This window comes from Somniosus microcephalus, chromosome 9, assembly GCF_052327205.1.
Source record: "Somniosus microcephalus isolate GS21.2 chromosome 9, FLI_Smic_1.0, whole genome shotgun sequence".
NCBI lineage: Eukaryota > Metazoa > Chordata > Chondrichthyes > Squaliformes > Somniosidae > Somniosus > Somniosus microcephalus.
Genome location: NC_140995.1, coordinates 71,691,642 through 71,713,173, shown reverse-complemented (window position 1 = coordinate 71,713,173; position 21,532 = coordinate 71,691,642). Strand labels below are relative to the sequence as shown.

Sequence of the window (21,532 nt, the reverse complement as noted above, 5' to 3'; positions counted from 1 at the left end):
CGCGGTCTGTGTCTGTCTGTCTCTCTGTGTCTGTCTGTGTGTCTGTGTCTGTGTGTCTCTGTCTGTGTCTCTGTCTCTCTGTGTCTGTCTCTCTGTGTCTGTCTGTCTCTGTGTCTGTCTCTGTGTCGGTCTCTGTGTCTGTGTGTCTGTCTCTGTCTGTCTCTGTCTGTGTGTCTCTGTCTGTGTGTCTCTATCTGTGTGTCTCTGTCTGTGTGTCTGTCTGTCCCTCTGTCTCTGTCCCTCTGTGTCTGTCACTCTGTGTCTGTCCCTCTGTGTCTGTCCCTCTGTGTCTGTCTCTCTGTGTCTGTGTGCCTCTGTCTGTGTGTCTCTGTCTGTGTGTCTCTGTCTGCGTGTCTGTGTGTCTGTGTTGGTGTGTCTGTGTCTCTGTCTATCTCTGTCTGTGTCTCTGTCTGTCTCTGTCTCTCTGTGTCTCTCTGTGTCTGTCTCTCTGTGTCTGTCCCTGTGTCTGTCCCTGTGTCTGTCTGGCTGTGTCTCTCTCTGTGTCTGTCTCTCTGTTTCTGTCCCTCTGTGTCTGTCTCTCTGTGTCTGTCTCTCTGTGTCGGTCTCTGTGTCTGTGTGTCTGTCTTTGTCTGTCTGTGTCTCTGTCTGTCTCTGTCTGTGTGTCTGTCTGTGTCTGTCTCTCTCTGTCTGTGTCTGTGTGTCTGTCTCTGTCTCTGTCTGTGTCTGTCTCTCTGTGTCTGTCTCTCTGTGCCTGTCTCTCTGTGTCTGTGCGTCTGTGTCTCTGTCTGTGTCTGTCTCTGTGTCTGTGTGTGTCTGTGTCTGTGTCTATCTGTGTCTGTCTCTGTCTCTGTGTGTCTCTGTCTGTGTGTCTCTGTCTGTGTGTCTCTGTCTGTGTGTGTCTCTGTTTGTGTGTCTCTGTTGGTGTCTCTGTCTCTGTCTGTGTCTGTGTGTCTATCTCTGTCTGTGTCTCTGTCTGTGTCTCTGTCTGTGACTCAGTCTGTGTCTGTCAATCTCTCTGTGTCTGTCTGTCTCTCTGTGTCTGACTCTGTGTCTGTATGTGTCTGTCTCTCTCTCTGTGTCTGTGTGTTTGTGTCTGTGTCTGTGTGTCTGTCTGTGCTTCCGTGTCTGTCCGTGTGTTTGTCTGTCCGTGTGTCTGTCTATCCGTGTGTCTGTCTGTGTGTCTGTCTGTGTCTGTCTCTGTCTCTGTCTGTGTCTGTCTCTGTCTGTGTGTCTCTGTCTGTGTCTGTGTCTGTCTCTGTCTGTCTGTCTCTGTCTGTGTGTCTCTGTCTGTGTGTCTCTGTCTGTGTGTCTCTGTCTGTGTGTCTCTGTCTGTGTCTCTGTGTCTGTCTGTGTCTGTGTGTCTATCTCTGTCTGTGTCTCTGTCTGTGTCTGTCGGTGTCTCTGTCTGTGTCTGTCTGTCTCTCTGTGTCTCTCTGTGTCTGTCTCTCTGTGTCTGTCTCTCTGTCTGTCTCTCTGTGTCTGTCTCTCCGTGTCTGTCTGTGTCTCTGTCTGTCTGTGTCTCTATCTGTGTCTCTGTCTGTCTCTGTGTCTGTCTCTCTGTGTCTGTCTCTCTGTGTCTGTCTCTCTCTCTCTGTCTGTGTGTCTCTGTCTGTGTGTTTCTGTCTGTATGTCTGTGTGTCTGTCTGTGTCAGTGTGTCTGTGTCTCTATCTATCTCTGTCTGTGTCTCTGTCTGTGCCTGTGTCTGTCTGTGTGCCTGTCTGCCTGTGTCTCTGTCTGTGTCTGTCTCTCTGTGTCTGCCTCTGTCTGTGTCCCTGCCTCTGTCTCTCTGTGTCTGTCTCTCTGTCTGTGTCTGTCTCTCTCTCTCTGTGTCTGTGTGTTTGTGTCTGTGTGTCTGTGTCTGTGAATCTGTGTCTTTGTGTCTGTCTGTGTGTCCGTGTCAGTCCGTGTCTCTGTCCGTGTCTCTGTCCGTGTCTCTGTCCATGTCTCTGTCTGTGTCTATATCTGTCTCTGCCTGTGTGTCTGTCTGCGTCTGTCTCTCTGTCTCTGTCTGTGTCTCTGTCTCTTTCCCTCTGTGTCTGTCTCTCTGTGTCTCTCTGTGTCTGTGTGTCTGTGTCTGTTAGTCTGTGTCTGTGTGTCCATGTCTGTCCACGTTGTGTCTGTCCGTATATGTCCGTATATGCCTGTGTCTGTGTCTATCTGTGTCTGTGTCTATCTGTGTCGGTGTCTATCTGTGTCTGTGTCTGTCTGAGTCTGTGTCTATCTGTGTCGGTGTCTGTCTCTGACTCTGTCTGTCTGTGTCTCTGTGTCTGTCTGTCTGTGTCTCTGTCTGTCTGTGTCTCTGTCTGTGTCTGTCTCTCTGTCAGTCTGTGTGTGTCTGTCTGTGTGTCTGTCTGTGTCTGTCTGTCTGTATGTGTCTGCCTGTGTGTCTCTGTCTGTGTGTCTCTGTCTGTGTGTCTGTGTCTCTGTCTATCTCTGTCTGTGTCTCGGTCTGTCTGTGTCTCTGTCTGTGTCTCTGTCTGTGTCTCTGTCTGCATCTCTGTCTGTGTCTCTGTCTGTGTCTCTGTCTGTCTGTGTCTGTCTCTGTCTGTGTCTGTGTCCCTGCCTCTGTCTCTCTGTGTCTGTGTGTCTGTCTGTGTCTGTCTCTCTCTCTCTGTGTCTGTGTGTTTGTGTCTGTGTGTCTGTGTCTGTGAATCTGTGTCTTTGTGTCTGTCTGTGTGTCCGTGTCAGTCCGTGTCCGTGTCTCTGTCCGTGTCTCTGTCCGTGTCTCTGTCCATGTCTCTGTCTGTGTCTATATCTGTCTCTGCCTGTGTGTCTGTCTGCGTCTGTCTCTCTGTCTCTGTCTGTGTCTCTGTCTCTTTCTCTCTGTGTCTGTCTCTCTGTGTCTCTCTGTGCCTGTCTGTGTCTGTGTGTCTGTGTCTGTTAGTCTGTGTCTGTGTGTCCATGTCTGTCCATGTTGTGTCTGTCCGTGTCTGTCCGTATATGTCCATATATGTCTGTGTCTGTGTCTATCTGTGTCTGTGTCTATCTGTGTCGGTGTCTATCTGTGTCTGTGTCTGTCTGAGTCTGTGTCTATCTGTGTCTGTGTCTGTCTCTGACTCTGTCTGTCTGTGTCTCTGTGTCTGTCTGTCTGTGTCTCTGTCTGTCTGTGTCTCTGTCTGTGTCTGTCTCTCTGTGTCAGTCTGTGTGTGTCTGTCTGTGTGTCTGTCTGTGTCTGTCTGTCTGTATGTGTCTGCCTGTGTGTCTCTGTCTGTGTGTCTCTGTCTGTGTGTCTGTGTCTCTGTCTATCTCTGTCTGTGTCTCGGTCTGTCTGTGTCTCTGTCTGTGTCTCTGTCTGTGTCTCTGTCTGCATCTCTGTCTATGTCTCTGTCTGTGTCTCTGTCTGTCTGTGTCTGTCTCTGTCTGTGTCTGTGTCCCTGCCTCTGTCTCTCTGTGTCTGTCTCTCTGTGTCTGTGTGTCTGTCTGTGTCTGTCTCCCTCTCTGTGTCCATGTGTTTGTGTCTGTGTGTCTGTGTCTGTGAATCTGTGTCTTTGTGTCTGTCTGTGTGTCTGTGTCAGTCCGTGCCTGTGTCTCTGTCCGTGTCTCTGTCCGTGTCTCTGTCTGTGTCTCTGTCTGCATCTCTGTCTGCGTCTGTCTCTCTGCGTCTGTCTCTCTGTGTCTGTCTCTCTGTGTCTGTCTCTCTGTTTCTGTCTTTCTGTGTCTGTCTCTCTGTGTCTGTCTGTCTCTATGTCTGTCTCTGTGTCGCTGTGTCTCTGTCTGTCTCTGTCTGTGTGTCTGTCTGTGTCTGTCTCTGTCTGTCTGTCTCTCTGTGTCTGTCTCTCTGTGTCTGTTTCTCTGTGTCTGTATGTCTGTCTGTGTCTGTATGTCCGTGTGTCTGTCTATGTGTCTGTCTGTGTCTCTGTCTGTGTCTATATCTGTCTCTGCCTGTGTGTCTGTCTGCATCTGTCTCTCTGTCTGTGACTCTGACTCTGTCTCTGTCTTTGTCTGTGTCTGTGTCTCTGTCTCTTTCTCTCTGTCTCTGTCTCTATGTCTCTGTCTCTCTGTGTCTGTCTGTGTCTGTGTGTCTGTGCGTCTGTGTCTGTGTGTCTGTGTGTCCGTGTCTGTCCATGTCATGTCTGTCCGTGTCTGTCTGTATATGTCTGTGTCTGTCTGTGTGTCTGTGCCTATCTGTGTCTGTGTCTATCTGTGTCTGTGTCTATCTGTGTCTGTGTCTGTGTCTGTCTGTGTCTGTGTATATCTGTGTCTGTGTCTGTCTCTGACTCTGTCTGTCTGTGTCTCTGTGTCTGTCTTTCAGTGTCTATCTCTCAGTGTCTGTCTCTCAGTGTCTGTCTCTCAGTGTCTGTCTCTCTGTGTCTGTCTCTCTGTGTCTGTATGTCTGTCTATGTCTGTATGTCCGTGTGTCTGTCTGTGTGTCTGTCTCTCTGTGTGTGTCTGTCTCTGTCTGTGTCTATATCTGTCTCTGTCTGTGTGTCTGTCTGCGTCTGTCTCTCTGTCTCTGTCTCTATCTGTGACTCTGACTCTGTCTCTGTTTCTGTCTTTGTCTGTGTCTCTGTCTCTGTCTCTGTCTCACTGTCTCTGTCTCTCTGTGTCTGTCTCTCTTTGTCTATGTCTCTGTCTCTATGTCGGTCTCTCTGTGTCTGTGTGTTTGTGACTGTTTGTCTGTGTCTGTTTCTCCATGTCTCCTTGTGTCTGTCCATGTCTGTCCGTGTCTGTCCATGTCTGTCCAGGCCTGTCTGTGTGCCTGTGCCTGTGTGCCTGTGCCTGTGCCTGTGCCTGTGTGTGTGTGTGTCTGTGTGTCTGCCTGTCTGTGTCTCTGTCTGTCTGTGTGTCTGTGTCTATCTGTGTCTGTGTCTATCTGTGTCTGTGTCTATCTGGGTCTGTGTCTATCTGTGTCTGTGTCTGTGTCTGTCTGTGTCTGTATATATCTGTGTCTGTGTCTGTGTCTGTCTCTGACTCTGTCTGTCTGTGTCTCTGTGTCTGTCTCTCAGTGTCTATCTCTCAGTGTCTGTCTCTCAGTGTCTGTCTCTCTGTGGCTGTCTCCCTGTGTCTGTATGTCTGTCTATGTCTGTATGTCCGTGTGTCTGTCTGTGTGTCTGTCTCTCTGTGTCTGTCTGTCTCTGTCTGTGTCTATATCTGTCTCTGTCTCTGTTTCTGTCTTTGTCTGTGTCTCTGTCTCTGTCTCACTGTCTCTGTCTCTCTGTGTCTGTCTCTCTTTGTCTATGTCTCTGTCTCTATGTCGGTCTCTCTGTGTCTGTGTGTTTGTGACTGTTTGTCTGTGTCTGTTTCTCCATGTCTCCTTGTGTCTGTCCATGTCTGTCCATGTCTGTCCAGGCCTGTCTGTGTGCCTGTGTCTGTGTGCCTGTGTCTGTGTCTGTGCCTGTGTGTGTGTCTGTCTGTGTGTCTGCCTGTCTGTGTCTCTGTCTGTCTGTGTGTCTGTGTCTATCTGTGTCTGTGTCTATCTGTGTCTGTGTCTATCTGTGTCTGTGTCTATCTGTGTCTGTGTCTGTGTCTGTCTGTGTCTGTGTATATCTGTGTCTGTGTCTGTCTCTGACTCTGTCTGTCTGTGTCTCTGTGTCTGTCTCTCAGTGTCTATCTCTCAGTGTCTGTCTCTCAGTGTCTGTCTCTCTGTGGCTGCCTCCCTGTGTCTGTATGTCTGTCTATGTCCGTGTGTCTGTCTGTGTGTCTGTCTCTCTGTGTCTGTCTGTCTCTGTCTGTGTCTATATCTGTCTCTGTCTGTGTGTCTGTCTGCGTCTGTCTCTCTGTCTCTGTCTCTATCTGTGACTCTGACTCTGTCTCTGTTTCTGTCTTTGTCTGTGTCTCTGTCTCTGTCTCTGTCTCACTGTCTCTGTCTCTCTGTGTCTGTCTCTCTTTGTCTATGCCTCTGTCTCTATGTCGGTCTCTCTGTGTCTGTGTGTTTGTGACTGTTTGTCTGTGTCTGTTTCTCCATGTCTCCTTGTGTCTGTCCATGTCTGTCCGTGTCTGTCCATGTCTGTCCAGGCCTGTCTGTGTGCCTGTGCCTGTGCCTGTGTCTGTGCCTGTGTGTGTGTGTGTCTGTGTGTCTGCCTGTCTGTGTCTCTGTCTGTCTGTGTGTCTGTGTCTATCTGTGTCTGTGTCTATCTGTGTCTGTGTCTATCTGGGTCTGTGTCTATCTGTGTCTGTGTCTGTGTCTGTCTGTGTCTGTATATATCTGTGTCTGTGTCTGTGTCTGTCTCTGACTCTGTCTGTCTGTGTCTCTGTGTCTGTCTCTCAGTGTCTATCTCTCAGTGTCTGTATCTCAGTGTCTGTCTCTCTGTGGCTGTCTCCCTGTGTCTGTATGTCTGTCTATGTCTGTATGTCCGTGTGTCTGTCTGTGTGTCTGTCTCTCTGTGTCTGTCTGTCTCTGTCTGTGTCTATATCTGTCTCTGTCTGTGTGTCTGTCTGCGTCTGTCTCTCTGTCTCTGTCTCTATCTGTGACTCTGACTCTGTCTCTGTTTCTGTCTTTGTCTGTGTCTCTGTCTCTGTCTCTGTCTCACTGTCTCTGTCTCTCTGTGTCTGTCTCTCTTTGTCTATGTCTCTGTCTCTATGTCGGTCTCTCTGTGTCTGTGTGTTTGTGACTGTTTGTCTGTGTCTGTTTCTCCATGTCTCCTTGTGTCTGTCCATGTCTGTCCATGTCTGTCCATGTCTGTCCAGGCCTGTCTGTGTGCCTGTGTCTGTGTGCCTCTGTCTGTGTCTGTGCCTGTGTGTGTGTCTGTCTGTGTGTCTGCCTGTCTGTGTCTCTGTCTGTCTGTGTGTCTGTGTCTATCTGTGTCTGTGTCTATCTGTGTCTGTGTCTATCTGTGTCTGTGTCTATCTGTGTCTGTGTCTATCTGTGTCGGTGTCTATCTGTGTCTGTGTCTGTCTGAGTCTGTGTCTATCTGTGTCTGTGTCTGTCTCTGACTCTGTCTGTCTGTGTCTCTGTGTCTGTCTGTCTGTGTCTCTGTCTGTCTGTGTCTCTGTCTGTGTCTGTCTCTCTGTGTCAGTCTGTGTGTGTCTGTCTGTGTGTCTGTCTGTGTCTGTCTGTCTGTATGTGTCTGCCTGTGTGTCTCTGTCTGTGTGTCTCTGTCTGTGTGTCTGTGTCTCTGTCTATCTCTGTCTGTGTCTCGGTCTGTCTGTGTCTCTGTCTGTGTCTCTGTCTGTGTCTCTGTCTGCATCTCTGTCTATGTCTCTGTCTGTGTCTCTGTCTGTCTGTGTCTGTCTCTGTCTGTGTCTGTGTCCCTGCCTCTGTCTCTCTGTGTCTGTCTCTCTGTGTCTGTGTGTCTGTCTGTGTCTGTCTCCCTCTCTGTGTCCATGTGTTTGTGTCTGTGTGTCTGTGTCTGTGAATCTGTGTCTTTGTGTCTGTCTGTGTGTCTGTGTCAGTCCGTGCCTGTGTCTCTGTCCGTGTCTCTGTCCGTGTCTCTGTCTGTGTCTCTGTCTGCATCTCTGTCTGCGTCTGTCTCTCTGCGTCTGTCTCTCTGTGTCTGTCTCTCTGTGTCTGTCTCTCTGTTTCTGTCTTTCTGTGTCTGTCTCTCTGTGTCTGTCTGTCTCTATGTCTGTCTCTGTGTCGCTGTGTCTCTGTCTGTCTCTGTCTGTGTGTCTGTCTGTGTCTGTCTCTGTCTGTCTGTCTCTCTGTGTCTGTCTCTCTGTGTCTGTTTCTCTGTGTCTGTATGTCTGTCTGTGTCTGTATGTCCGTGTGTCTGTCTATGTGTCTGTCTGTGTCTCTGTCTGTGTCTATATCTGTCTCTGCCTGTGTGTCTGTCTGCATCTGTCTCTCTGTCTGTGACTCTGACTCTGTCTCTGTCTTTGTCTGTGTCTGTGTCTCTGTCTCTTTCTCTCTGTCTCTGTCTCTATGTCTCTGTCTCTCTGTGTCTGTCTGTGTCTGTGTGTCTGTGCGTCTGTGTCTGTGTGTCTGTGTGTCCGTGTCTGTCCATGTCATGTCTGTCCGTGTCTGTCTGTATATGTCTGTGTCTGTCTGTGTGTCTGTGCCTATCTGTGTCTGTGTCTATCTGTGTCTGTGTCTATCTGTGTCTGTGTCTGTGTCTGTCTGTGTCTGTGTATATCTGTGTCTGTGTCTGTCTCTGACTCTGTCTGTCTGTGTCTCTGTGTCTGTCTTTCAGTGTCTATCTCTCAGTGTCTGTCTCTCAGTGTCTGTCTCTCAGTGTCTGTCTCTCTGTGTCTGTCTCTCTGTGTCTGTATGTCTGTCTATGTCTGTATGTCCGTGTGTCTGTCTGTGTGTCTGTCTCTCTGTGTGTGTCTGTCTCTGTCTGTGTCTATATCTGTCTCTGTCTGTGTGTCTGTCTGCGTCTGTCTCTCTGTCTCTGTCTCTATCTGTGACTCTGACTCTGTCTCTGTTTCTGTCTTTGTCTGTGTCTCTGTCTCTGTCTCTGTCTCACTGTCTCTGTCTCTCTGTGTCTGTCTCTCTTTGTCTATGTCTCTGTCTCTATGTCGGTCTCTCTGTGTCTGTGTGTTTGTGACTGTTTGTCTGTGTCTGTTTCTCCATGTCTCCTTGTGTCTGTCCATGTCTGTCCGTGTCTGTCCATGTCTGTCCAGGCCTGTCTGTGTGCCTGTGCCTGTGTGCCTGTGCCTGTGCCTGTGCCTGTGTGTGTGTGTGTCTGTGTGTCTGCCTGTCTGTGTCTCTGTCTGTCTGTGTGTCTGTGTCTATCTGTGTCTGTGTCTATCTGTGTCTGTGTCTATCTGGGTCTGTGTCTATCTGTGTCTGTGTCTGTGTCTGTCTGTGTCTGTATATATCTGTGTCTGTGTCTGTGTCTGTCTCTGACTCTGTCTGTCTGTGTCTCTGTGTCTGTCTCTCAGTGTCTATCTCTCAGTGTCTGTCTCTCAGTGTCTGTCTCTCTGTGGCTGTCTCCCTGTGTCTGTATGTCTGTCTATGTCTGTATGTCCGTGTGTCTGTCTGTGTGTCTGTCTCTCTGTGTCTGTCTGTCTCTGTCTGTGTCTATATCTGTCTCTGTCTCTGTTTCTGTCTTTGTCTGTGTCTCTGTCTCTGTCTCACTGTCTCTGTCTCTCTGTGTCTGTCTCTCTTTGTCTATGTCTCTGTCTCTATGTCGGTCTCTCTGTGTCTGTGTGTTTGTGACTGTTTGTCTGTGTCTGTTTCTCCATGTCTCCTTGTGTCTGTCCATGTCTGTCCATGTCTGTCCAGGCCTGTCTGTGTGCCTGTGTCTGTGTGCCTGTGTCTGTGTCTGTGCCTGTGTGTGTGTCTGTCTGTGTGTCTGCCTGTCTGTGTCTCTGTCTGTCTGTGTGTCTGTGTCTATCTGTGTCTGTGTCTATCTGTGTCTGTGTCTATCTGTGTCTGTGTCTATCTGTGTCTGTGTCTGTGTCTGTCTGTGTCTGTGTATATCTGTGTCTGTGTCTGTCTCTGACTCTGTCTGTCTGTGTCTCTGTGTCTGTCTCTCAGTGTCTATCTCTCAGTGTCTGTCTCTCAGTGTCTGTCTCTCTGTGGCTGCCTCCCTGTGTCTGTATGTCTGTCTATGTCCGTGTGTCTGTCTGTGTGTCTGTCTCTCTGTGTCTGTCTGTCTCTGTCTGTGTCTATATCTGTCTCTGTCTGTGTGTCTGTCTGCGTCTGTCTCTCTGTCTCTGTCTCTATCTGTGACTCTGACTCTGTCTCTGTTTCTGTCTTTGTCTGTATCTCTGTCTCTGTCTCTGTCTCACTGTCTCTGTCTCTCTGTGTCTGTCTCTCTTTGTCTATGCCTCTGTCTCTATGTCGGTCTCTCTGTGTCTGTGTGTTTGTGACTGTTTGTCTGTGTCTGTTTCTCCATGTCTCCTTGTGTCTGTCCATGTCTGTCCGTGTCTGTCCATGTCTGTCCAGGCCTGTCTGTGTGCCTGTGCCTGTGCCTGTGTCTGTGCCTGTGTGTGTGTGTGTCTGCCTGTCTGTGTCTCTGTCTGTCTGTGTGTCTGTGTCTATCTGTGTCTGTGTCTATCTGTGTCTGTGTCTATCTGGGTCTGTGTCTATCTGTGTCTGTGTCTGTGTCTGTCTGTGTCTGTATATATCTGTGTCTGTGTCTGTGTCTGTCTCTGACTCTGTCTGTCTGTGTCTCTGTGTCTGTCTCTCAGTGTCTATCTCTCAGTGTCTGTATCTCAGTGTCTGTCTCTCTGTGGCTGTCTCCCTGTGTCTGTATGTCTGTCTATGTCTGTATGTCCGTGTGTCTGTCTGTGTGTCTGTCTCTCTGTGTCTGTCTGTCTCTGTCTGTGTCTATATCTGTCTCTGTCTGTGTGTCTGTCTGCGTCTGTCTCTCTGTCTCTGTCTCTATCTGTGACTCTGACTCTGTCTCTGTTTCTGTCTTTGTCTGTGTCTCTGTCTCTGTCTCTGTCTCACTGTCTCTGTCTCTCTGTGTCTGTCTCTCTTTGTCTATGTCTCTGTCTCTATGTCGGTCTCTCTGTGTCTGTGTGTTTGTGACTGTTTGTCTGTGTCTGTTTCTCCATGTCTCCTTGTGTCTGTCCATGTCTGTCCATGTCTGTCCATGTCTGTCCAGGCCTGTCTGTGTGCCTGTGTCTGTGTGCCTCTGTCTGTGTCTGTGCCTGTGTGTGTGTCTGTCTGTGTGTCTGCCTGTCTGTGTCTCTGTCTGTCTGTGTGTCTGTGTCTATCTGTGTCTGTGTCTATCTGTGTCTGTGTCTATCTGTGTCTGTGTCTATCTGTGTCTGTGTCTGTGTCTGTCTGTGTCTGTGTATATCTGTGTCTGTGTCTGTCTCTGACTCTGTCTGTCTGTGTCTCTGTGTCTGTCTCTCAGTGTCTATCTCTCAGTGTCTGTCTCTCAGTGTCTGTCTCTCTGTGGCTGTCTCCCTGTGTCTGTATGTCTGTCTATGTCTGTATGTCCGTGTGTCTGTCTGTGTGTCTGTCTCTCTGTGTCTGTCTGTCTCTGTCTGTGTCTATATCTGTCTCTGTCTGTGTGTCTGTCTGCGTCTGTCTCTCTGTCTCTGTCTCTATCTGTGACTCTGACTCTGTCTCTGTCTCTGTCTTTGTCTGTGTCTCTGTCTCTGTCTCACTGTCTCTGTCTCTCTGTGTCTGTCTCTCTTTGTCTATGTCTCTGTCTCTATGTCGGTCTCTCTGTGTCTGTGTGTTTGTGACTGTTTGTCTGTGTCTGTTTCTCCATGTCTCCTTGTGTCTGTCAAATCAAATTCAAATTCAAATTCAAATGCTTTATTGGCATGAAAGTTTACAGGGAACCATATTGCCAAAGCTTACATAACAAAAAGTACAGGTTTCCAACATTCTGTAGGTGTCAAACGTTTTTGACCCTCGTTGGGTACAAACAGTATTAATTTAAACAGTCATTGACCCTCGTTGGGTGCATTCAGTATTAATTTAAAACAGTCGTTGGGCACATTCGGTATTAATTTAAACATTTTTAGAGTATATATGCTATGGGTGTGCTCGTTAGTCACTCACTGTTCCTCAGGTTGTGACATGTTGTTACATATTGGGCACCAAGATATGGTCTGTCTCCCTCCCCCAGGACTATTCTTAATTTTGACAGGTCATCCAATTCTTTGAAATCTGGGGTTGTAAGGCTGAGCTTGTCAAAATATATGTTTCTTGTCTTGTTGAATTTTTCGCATTTTAGGAGGAAGTGCACCTCTGTCTCAACCTCGCCGGCCAGACAGTGATCACATATTCTATTTTCTTTAGGTTGCCAGGATTTCTTGTATCTTCCTTTTTCAATTGCCAGTTGGTGGTCGCTTAGTCTGTATCTGGTGAGGGTCTGTCTCTGTCCATGTCTGTTTGTGTCTGTCCATGTCTGTCCAGGTCTGTCTGTGTGCCTGTGTCTGTGTGCCTGTGTCTATCTGTGTCTGTGTCTATCTGTGTCGGTGTCTATCTGTGTCTGTGTCTGTCTGAGTCTGTGTCTATCTGTGTCTGTGTCTGACTCTGTCTGTCTGTGTCTCTGTGTCTCTCTGTCTGTGTCTCTGTCTGTCTGTGTCTCTGTCTGTCTGTCTCTGTGTCTGTCTCTCTGTGTCTGTCTGTGTGTGTCTGTCTGTGTGTCTGTCTGTGTCTGTCTGTCTGTATGTGTCTGTCTGTGTGTCTCTGTCTGTGTGTCTGTGTCTCTGTCTATCTCTGTCTGTGTCTCGGTCTGTCTGTGTCTGTCTGTGTCTCTGTCTGTGTCTCTGTCTGTGTCTCTGTGTCTGTGTGTGTCTGTGTCTGTATCTATCTGTGTCTGTGTCTGTCTCTGTGTGTCTCTGTCTGTGTGTCTCTGTCTGTGTGTCTCTGTCTGTGTGTGTCTCTGTTTGTGTGTCTCTGTCGGTGTCTCTGTCTCTGTCTGTGTCTGTGTGTCTATCTCTGTCTGTGTCTCTGTCTGTGTCTGTCTGTGACTCGGTCTGTGTCTGTCAATCTCTCTGTGTCTGCCTGTCTCTCTGTGTCTGACTCTGTGTCTGTATGTCTGTCTGTGTCTGTCTCTCTCTCTGTGTCTGTGTGTTTGTGTCTGTGTCTGTGTGTCTGTCTGTGCTTCCGTGTCTGTCCGTGTGTTTGTCTGTCTGTGTGTCTGTCTGTCCGTGTGTCTGTCTGTGTGTCTGTCTGTGTCTGTCTGTGTCTCTGTCTGTGTCTGTCTCTGTCTGTGTGTCTCTGTCTGTGCCTGTGTCTGTCTCTGTCTGTCTGTCTCTGTCTGTGTGTCTCTGTCTGTGTGTCTCTGTCTGTGTGTCTCTGTCTGTGTGTCTGTCTGTGTCTCTGTCTCTGTCTGTGTCTGTGTGTCTATCTCTGTCTGTGTCTCTGTCTGTGTCTGTCGGTGTCTCTGTCTGTGTCTGTCTGTCTCTCTGTGTCTCTCTGTGTCTGTCTCTCTGTGTCTGTCTCTCCATGTCTGTCTGTGTCTCTGTGTGTCTGTGTCTCTATCTGTGTCTCTGACCGTCTCTGTGTCTGTCTCTCTGTGTCTGTCTCTCTGTGTCTGTCTCTCTGTCTCTGTCTGTGTGTCTCTGTCTGTGTGTTTCTGTCTGTATGTCTGTGTGTCTGTCTGTGTCAGTGTGTCTGTGTCTCTATCTAGCTCTGTCTGTGTCCCTGTCTGTGCCTGTGTCTGTCTGTGTCTCTGTCTGTGTCTCTGTCTGTGTCTGTCTCTCTGTGTCTGCCTCTGTCTGTGTCCCTGCCTCTGTCTCTCTGTGTCTGTCTCTCTGTGTCTGTGTGTCTGTCTGTGTCTGTCTCTCTCTCTGTGTCTGTGTGTTTGTGTCTGTGTCTGTGAATCTGTGTCTTTGAGTCTGTCTGTGTGTCCGTGTCAGTCTGTGTCTGTGTCTCTGTCCGTGTCTCTGTCCGTGTCTCTGTCCGTGTCTCTGTCTGTGTCTATATCTGTCTCTGCCTGTGTGTCTGTCTGCGTCTGTCTCTCTGTCTCTGTCTGTGTCTCTGTCTCTTTCTCTCTGTGTCTGTCTCTCTGTGTCTCTCTGTGCCTGTCTGTGTCTGTGTGTCTGTGTCTGTTAGTCTGTGTCTGTGTGTTCGTGTCTGTCCATGTTGTGTCTGTCCGTGTCTGTCCGTATATGTCCGTATATGTCTGTGTCTGTCTGTGTGTCTGTGTCTATCTGTGTCTGTGTCTATCTGTGTCGGTGTCTATCTGTGTCTGTGTCTGTCTGAGTCTGTGTCTATCTGTGTCTGTGTCTGTCTCTGACACTGTCTGTCTGTGTCTTTGTGTCTCTCTGTCTGTGTCTCTGTCTGTCTGTGTCTCTGTCTGTCTGTCTCTGTGTCTGTCTCTCTGTGTCTGTCTGTGTGTGTCTGTCTGTGTGTCTGTCTGTCTGTATGTGTCTGTCTGTGTGTCTCTGTCTGTGTGTCTGTGTCTCTGTCTATCTCTGTCTGTGTCTCGGTCTGTCTGTGTCTGTGTCTGTCTCTGTCTGTGTCTGTGTCCCTGCCTCTGTCTCTCTGTCTGTCTGTATGTCTGTGTCTGTGTGTCTGTCTGTGTCTGTCCCTCTCTCTGTGTCCGTGTGTTTGTGTCTGTGTGTCTGTGTCTGTGAATCTGTGTCTTTGTGTGTGTCTGAGTGTCTGTGTCAGTCCGTGCCTGTGTCTCTGTCCATGTCTCTGTCTGTGTCTCTGTCCGTGTCTCTGTCCGTGTCTCTGTCTGTGTATCTGTCTGCATCTCTGTCTGCATCTGTCTCTCTGCGTCTGTCTCTCTGTGTCTGTCTCTCTGTTTCTGTCTTTCTGTGTCTGTCTCTCTGTGTCTGTCTGTCTCTATGTCTGTCTCTGTGTCGCTGTGTCTCTGCCTGTCTCTGTCTGTGTGTCTGTCTGTGTCTGTCTCTGTCTGTCTGTCTCTCTGTGTCTGTCTCTCTGTGTCTGTTTCTCTGTGTCTGTATGTCCGTGTGTCTGTCTGTGTGTCTGTCTGTGTCTGTGTCTATATCTGTCTCTGCCTGTGTGTCTGTCTGCATCTGTCTCTCTGTCTCTGTCTCTGTCTGTGACTCTGACTCTGTCTCTGTCTTTGTCTGTGTCTCTGTCTCTGTCTCTGTCTCTATGTCTCTGTCTCTCTGTGTCTGTCTGTGTCTGTGTGTCTGTGTCTGTGCGTCTGTGTCTGTATGTCTGTGTCTGTGTGTCCGTGTCTGTCCATGTCGTGTCTGTCCGTGTCTGTCCGTATATGTCTGTGTCTGTCTGTGTGTCTGTGTCTATCTGTGTCTGTGTCTATCTGTGTCTGTGTCTATCTGTGTCTGTGTCTGTCTGTGTCTGTGTATATCTGTGTCTGTGTCTGTCTCTGACTCTGTCTGTCTGTGTCTCTGTGTCTGTCTCTCAGTGTCTATCTCTCAGTGTCTGTCTCTCAGTGTCTGTCTCTCTGTGTCTGTCTCTCTGTGTCTGTATGTCTGTCTATGTCTGTATGTCCATGTGTCTGTCTGTGTGTCTGTCTCTCTGTGTCTGTCTGTCTCTGTCTGTGTCTATATCTGTCTCTGTCTGTGTGTCTGTCTGCGTCTGTCTCTCTGTCTCTGTCTCTATCTGTGACTCTGACTCTGTCTCTGTCTCTGTCTTTGTCTGTGTCTCTGTCTCTGTCTCTGTCTCACTGTCTCTGTCTCTCTGTGCCTGTCTCTCTTTGTCTATGTCTCTGTCTCTATGTCGGTCTCTCTGTGTCTGTGTGTTTGTGACTGTTTGTCTGTGTCTGTTTCTCCATGTCTCCTTGTGTCTGTCCATGTCTGTCCGTGTCTGTCCGTGTCTGTCCAGGTCTGTCTGTGTGCCTGTGTCTGTGTGCCTCTGTCTGTGTCTGTGCCTGTGTGTGTGTCTGTCTGTGTGTCTGCCTGTCTGTGTGTCTGCCTGTGTCTCTGTCTGTCTGTGTGTCTGTGTCTATCTGTGTCTGTGTCTATCTGTGTCTGTGTCTATCTGTGTCTGTGTCTGTGTCTGTCTGTGTCTGTGTATATCTGTGTCTGTGTCTGTCTCTGACTCTGTCTGTCTGTGTCTCTGTGTCTGTCTCTCAGTGTCTATCTCTCAGTGTCTGTCTCTCAGTGTCTGTCTCTCTGTGTCTGTCTCTCTGTGTCTGTATGTCTGTCTATGTCTGTATGTCCGTGTGTCTGTCGGTGTGTCTGTCTCTCTGTGTCTGTCTGTCTCTGTCTGTGTCTATATCTGTCTCTGTCTGTGTGTCTGTCTGCGTCTGTCTCTCTGTCTCTGTCTCTATCTGTGACTCTGACTCTGTCTCTGTCTCTGTCTTTGTCTGTGTCTCTGTCTCTGTCTCTGTCTCACTGTCTCTGTCTCTCTGTGTCTGTCTCTCTTTGTCTATGTCTCTGTCTCTATGTCAGTCTCTCTGTGTCTGTGTGTTTGTGACTGTTTGTCTGTGTCTGTTTCTCCATGTCTCCTTGTGTCTGTCAAATCAAATTCAAATTCAAATTCAAATGCTTTATTGGCATGAAAGTTTACAGGGAACCATATTGCCAAAGCTTACATAACAAAAAGTACAGGCTTCCAACATTCTGTAGGTGTCAAACGTTTTTGACCCTCGTTGGGTACAGACAGTATTAATTTAAACAGTCGTTGGCCCTCGTTGGGTGCATTCAGTATTAATTTAAAACAGTCGTTGGGTACATTCGGTATTAATTTAAACATTTTTAGAGTATATATGCTATGGGTGTGCTCGTTAGTCACTCACTGTTCCTCAGGTTGTGACATGTTGTTACATATTGGACACCAAGATATGGTCTGTCTCCTTCCCCAGGACTATTCTTAATTTTGACAGGTCATCCAATTCTTTGAAATCTGGGGTTGTAAGGCTGAGCTTGTCAAAATATATGTTTCTTGCCTTGTTGAATTTTTCGCATTTTAGGAGGAAGTGCACCTCTGTCTCAACCTCGCCGGCCAGACAGTGATCACATATTCTACTTTCTTTAGGTTGCCAGGATTTCTTGTATCTTCCTTTTTCAATTGCCAGTTGGTGGTCGCTTAGTCTGTATCTGGTGAGGGTCTGTCTCTGTCCATGTCTGTCCGTGTCTGTCCATGTCTGTCCATGTCTGTCTGTGTGCCTGTGTCTGTGTGCCTGTGTCTATGCCTGTGTCTGTGTCTGTGCCCATGTCTGTGTCTGTGCCTGTGTGTGTGTCTGTCTGTGTGTCTGCCTGTCAGTGTGTCTGTCTGTGTCTGTGTCTGTCAGTGCCTGTTTGTCTCTGTATGTGTGTCTCTGTCCATGTGTCTGTGTGTCTGTGTCGGTGTCTCTGTCTCTGTGTCTGTGTGCCTATCTCTGTCTGTGTCCCTGTCTGTGTCTGTCTGTCTATCTGTCTGTGTCTGTCTGTGTCTGTCTGTCTGTGTCTGTCTGTCTGTCTCTGTGTCTGTCTCTCTGTGTCTGTCTCTCTGTGTCTATCTCTTTGTGTCTGTCTCTCAGAGTCTGACTCTTTGTGTCTGCCTCTGTCTGTGTGTGTCTGTCTATCTGTGTCTCAGTCTGTCTGTCTCTGTCTGTCTCTGTGTGTGTCTCTCTCTCTGTGACTCTCTCTGTGTCTCTGTCTGTTTTTTTTATCTCTGTCTCTATCTCTGTCTCTGTCTGTGTCTCTGTCTGTGTCTCTGTCTGTGTCTCTGTGTCTGTCTCTGTCTCTGTCTCTCTGTATGTGTCTCTGTCTGTGTCTCTGTCTGTGTCTCTGTCAGTGTCTCTGTCTGTCTCTCTGTGTCTTGTCTCTCTGTGTCTTGTCTCTCTGTGTCTGTCTGTCTGTGCCTCTGTCTGTCTGTGTCTCTGTCTGTCTCTGTCTCTGTCTGTCTCTGTCTGTCTCTGTCTCTGTCTCTCTGTGTCTGTCTCTCTGTCAGTGTGTCTGTGTCTCTATCTATCTCTGTCTGTGTCTCTGTCTGTGCCTGTGTCTGTCTGTGTGCCTGTCTGCCTGTGTCTCTGTCTGTGTCTGTCTGTCTCTCTGTGTCTGTCTCTGTCTGTGTCTGTGTCCCTGCCTTTGTCTCTCTGTGCCTGTTTCTCTGTGTCTGTGTGTCTGTCTGTGTCTGTGTCTCTCCCGTGTCTGCGTGTCTGTGACACTGTGTCTGTGACTCTGTCTGTGACTCTGTGTCTGTGTGTCTGTCTGTGTGTTCATGTCAGTCCGTGTCTGTCTGTGTCTCTGTCTGTGTCTATATCTGTCTCTGCCTGTGTGTCTGTCTGCGTCTGTCTCTCTGTCTCTGTCCCTGTCTCTGTCTCTTTCTCTCTGTATCTGTCTCTCTGTGTCTGTCTGTGTCTGTGTGTCTGTGTCTGTGTGTCTGTGTCTGTGTGTCCGTATCTGTCCATGTTGTGTCTGTCCGCGTCTGTCCATATATGTCCGTATATATCTGTGTCTGTCTGTGTGTCTGTGTCTATCTGTGTCTGTGTCTATCTGTGTCGGTGTCTATCTGTGTCTGTCTCTGTCTGAGTCTGTGTCTATCTGTGTCTGTGTCTGTCTCTGACTCTGTCTGTCTGTGTCTCTGTGTCTGTCTGTCTGTGTCTCTGTCTGTCTGTGTCTCTGTCTGTCTCTGTGTCTGTCTCTCTGTGTCTGTCTGTGTGTGTCTGTCTGTGTGTCTGTGTGTGTCTGTCTGTATGTGTCTGTCTGTGTGTCTCTGTCTGTGTGTCTCTGTCTGTGTGTCTGTATCTCTGTCTATCTCTGTCAGTGTGTCTGTGTCTCTATCTATCTCTGTCTGTGTCTCTGTCTGTGCCTGTGTCTGTCTGTGTGCCTGTCTGCCTGTGTCTCTGTCTGTGTCTGTCTGTCTCTCTGTGTCTGTCTCTGTCTGTGTCTGTGTCCCTGCCTTTGTCTCTCTGTGCCTGTTTCTCTGTGTCTGTGTGTCTGTCTGTGTCTGTGTCTCTCCCTGTGTCTGCGTGTCTGTGACACTGTGTCTGTGACTCTGTCTGTGACTCTGTGTCTGTGTGTCTGTCTGTGTGTTCATGTCAGTCCGTGTCTGTCTGTGTCTCTGTCTGTGTCTATATCTGTCTCTGCCTGTGTGTCTGTCTGCGTCTGTCTCTCTGTCTCTGTCCCTGTCTCTGTCTCTTTCTCTCTGTATCTGTCTCTCTGTGTCTGTCTGTGTCTGTGTGTCTGTGTCTGTGTGTCTGTGTCTGTGTGTCCGTATCTGTCCATGTTGTGTCTGTCCGCGTCTGTCCATATATGTCCGTATATATCTGTGTCTGTCTGTGTGTCTGTGTCTATCTGTGTCTGTGTCTATCTGTGTCGGTGTCTATCTGTGTCTGTCTCTGTCTGAGTCTGTGTCTATCTGTGTCTGTGTCTGTCTCTGACTCTGTCTGTCTGTGTCTCTGTGTCTGTCTGTCTGTGTCTCTGTCTGTCTGTGTCTCTGTCTGTCTCTGTGTCTGTCTCTCTGTGTCTGTCTGTGTGTGTCTGTCTGTGTGTCTGTGTGTGTCTGTCTGTATGTGTCTGTCTGTGTGTCTCTGTCTGTGTGTCTCTGTCTGTGTGTCTGTATCTCTGTCTATCTCTGTCTGTGTCTCGGTCTGTCTGTGTCTGTCTGTGTCTCTGTCTGTGTCTCTGTCTGCATCTCTGTCTGTGTATCTGTCTGTGTCTCTGCCTGTCTGTGTCTGTCTCTGTCTGTGTCCCTGCCTCTGTCTCTCTGTGTCTGTCTCTCTGTGTCTGTGTGTCTGTCTGTGTCTGTCTCTCTCTCTGTGTCTGTGTATTTGTGTCTGTGTGTCTGTGTCTGTGAATCTGTGTCTTTGTGTCTGTCTGTGTGTCCGTGTCAGTCCGTGTCTGTGTCTCTGTCCGTGTCTCTGTCCGTGTCTCTGTCTGTGTCTCTGTCCGTGTCTCTGTCTCTGTCTCTGTCTGCGTCTCTGTCTGCGTCTCTGTCTGCGTCTGTCTCTCTGCGTCTGTCTCTCTGTGTCTGTCTCTCTGTGTCTGTCTCTCTGTGTCTGTCTCTCTGTTTCTGTCTTTCTGTGTCTGTCTCTCTGTGTCTGTCTGTCTCTATGTCTGTCTCTGTGTCGCTGTGTCTCTGTCTGTCTCTGTCTGTGTGTCTGTCTGTGTCTGTCTGTGTCTGTCTGTCTCTCTGTGTCTGTCTCTCTGTGTCATTCTCTCTGTGTCTGTATGTCTGTCTGTGTTTGTATGTCCGTGTGTCTGTCTGTGTGTCTGTCTGTGTCTGTGTCTGTGTCTATAGCTGTCTCTGCCTGTGTGTCTGTCTGCATCTGTCTCTCTGTCTCTGTCTCTGTCTGTGACTCTGACTCTGTCGCTGTCTTTGTCTGTGTCTCTGTCTCTGTCTCTTTCTCTCTGTCACTATGTCCCTGTCTCTCTGTGTCTGACTGTGTCTGTGTGTCTGTGTCTGTGCGTCTGTGTGTCTGTGTCTGTGTCTGTGTCTGTGTGTCCGTGTCTGTCCATGTCATGTCTGTCCATGTCTGTCCGTATATGTCCGTATATATCTGTGTCTATCTGTGTGTCTGTGTCTATCTGTGTCTGTGTCTATCTGTGTCTGTGTCTGTGTTTGTCTGTGTCTGTGTCTATCTGTGTCTGTGTCTGTCTCTGACTCTGTCTGTCTGTGTCTCTGTGTTTGTCTGTCTGTGTCTGTGACTATCTGTGTCTCTGTCTGTGTCAGTGTCTCTGTGTCTGTCTCTGTGTCTGTCTGTCTCTCTGTGTTTGTCTCTCTGTGTCTGTCTCTCTGTCTGTCTGTGCCTGTCTGTCTGTGTCTGTCTGTGTCTGACTGTCTCTGTCTGTCTCTGTCTGTGTCTGTCTCTCAGTGTCTGTCTCTCAGTGTCTGTCTCTCAGTGTCTGTCTCTCTGTGTCTGTCTCTCTTTGTCTGTATGTCTGTATGTCCGTGTGTCTGTCTGTGTGTCTGTCTCTCTGTGTCTGTCTGTCTCTGTCTGTGTCTATATCTGTCTCTGTCTGTGTGTCTGTCTGTGTCTGTCTCTCTGTCTCTGTCTCTATCTGTGACTCTGACTCTGTCTCTGTCTCTGTCTTTGTCTGTGTCTCTGTCTCTGTCTCACTGTCTCTGTCTCTCTGTGACTGTCTCTCTTTGTCTATGTCTCTGTCTCTATGTCGGTCTCTCTGTGTCTGTGTGTTTGTGACTGTTTGTCTGTGTCTGTTTCTCCATGTCTCTTTGTGTCTGTCCATGTCTGTCTGTGTCTGTCCGTGTCTGTCCAGGTCTGTCTGTGTGCCTGTGTCTGTATGCCTGTGTCTGTGCCTGTGTCTGTGCCTGTGCCCATGTCTGTGTCTGTGCCTGTGTGTGTGTCTGTCTGTGTGTCTGCCTGTCTGTCTGTGTCTCTGTCTGTCTGTGCCTGTTTGTCTCTGTATGTGTGTCTCTGTCCATGTGTCTCTGTCTGTGTGTCTGTGTCGGTGTCTCTGTCTCTGTCTCTGTGTCTGTGTGCCTATCTCTGTCTGTGTCCCTGTCTGTGTCTGTCTGTGTCTCTGTCTGTGTCTGTCTGTCTCTCTGTGTCTGTCTATCTGTCTGTGTCTGTCTGTGTCTGTCTGTGTCTGTCTGTCTGTCTCTGTGTCTGTCTCTCTGTGTCTGTCTCTCTGTGTCTATCTCTTTGTGTCTGTCTCTCAGAGTCTGACTCTCTGTGTCTGCCTCTGTCTGTGTGTGTCTGTCTATCTGTGTCTCAGTCTGTCTGTCTCTGTCTGTCTCTGTGTGTGTCTCTCTCTCTGTGACTCTCTCTATCTCTGTCTCTATCTCTGTCTCTGTCTGTGTCTCAGTCTGTGTCTCTGCGTCTGTCTCTGTGTCTGTGCCTGTGTCTGTCCGTGTGTCTGTGTCTGTCTCCGTCTCTGTCTCTCTCTCTGTGACTCGCTCTGTGTCTCTCTCTGTGTCTCTGTCTGTGTCTCTATCTCTGTCTCTATCTCTGTCTCTGTCTGTGTCTCTGTCTGTGTCTCTGTCTGTGTCCCTGTCTGTGTCTCTGTGTCTGTCCGTGTGTCTGTGTCTGTCTCCGTCTCTGTCTCTCTGTATGTGTCTCTGTCTGTGTCTCTGTCTGTGTCTCTGTCAGTGTCTCTGTCTGTCTCTCTGTGTCTTGTCTCTCTGTGTCTGTCTGTCTGTGTCTCTGTCTGTCTCTGTCTGTCTCTGTCTGTCTCTGTCTCTGTCTCTCTGTGTCTGTCTCTTTGTGTCTGTCTCTCAGAGTCTGACTCACTGTGTCTGCCTCTGTCTGTGTGTGTCTGTCTATCTGTGTCTCAGTCTGTCTGTCTCTGTCTGTCTCTGTGTGTGTCTCTCTCTCTGTGGCTCTCTCTGTGTCCCTGTCTGTGTCTCTATCTCTGTCTCTATCTCTGTCTCTGTCTGTGTCTCTGTCTGTGTCTCTGTCTGTGTCTCTGTGTCTGTCTCTGTGTCTGTGTCTGTCCGTGTGTCTG

General features: G+C 48.7%; 1 pseudogene; it reads left to right on the top strand.

Moving 5' to 3' along the window:
• Positions 1–21,313, top strand: part of LOC147112474 (uncharacterized) — a 33,411-nt pseudogene extending 12,098 nt beyond the window's left edge.
• Positions 21,314–21,532: the final 219 nt, after the last annotated feature.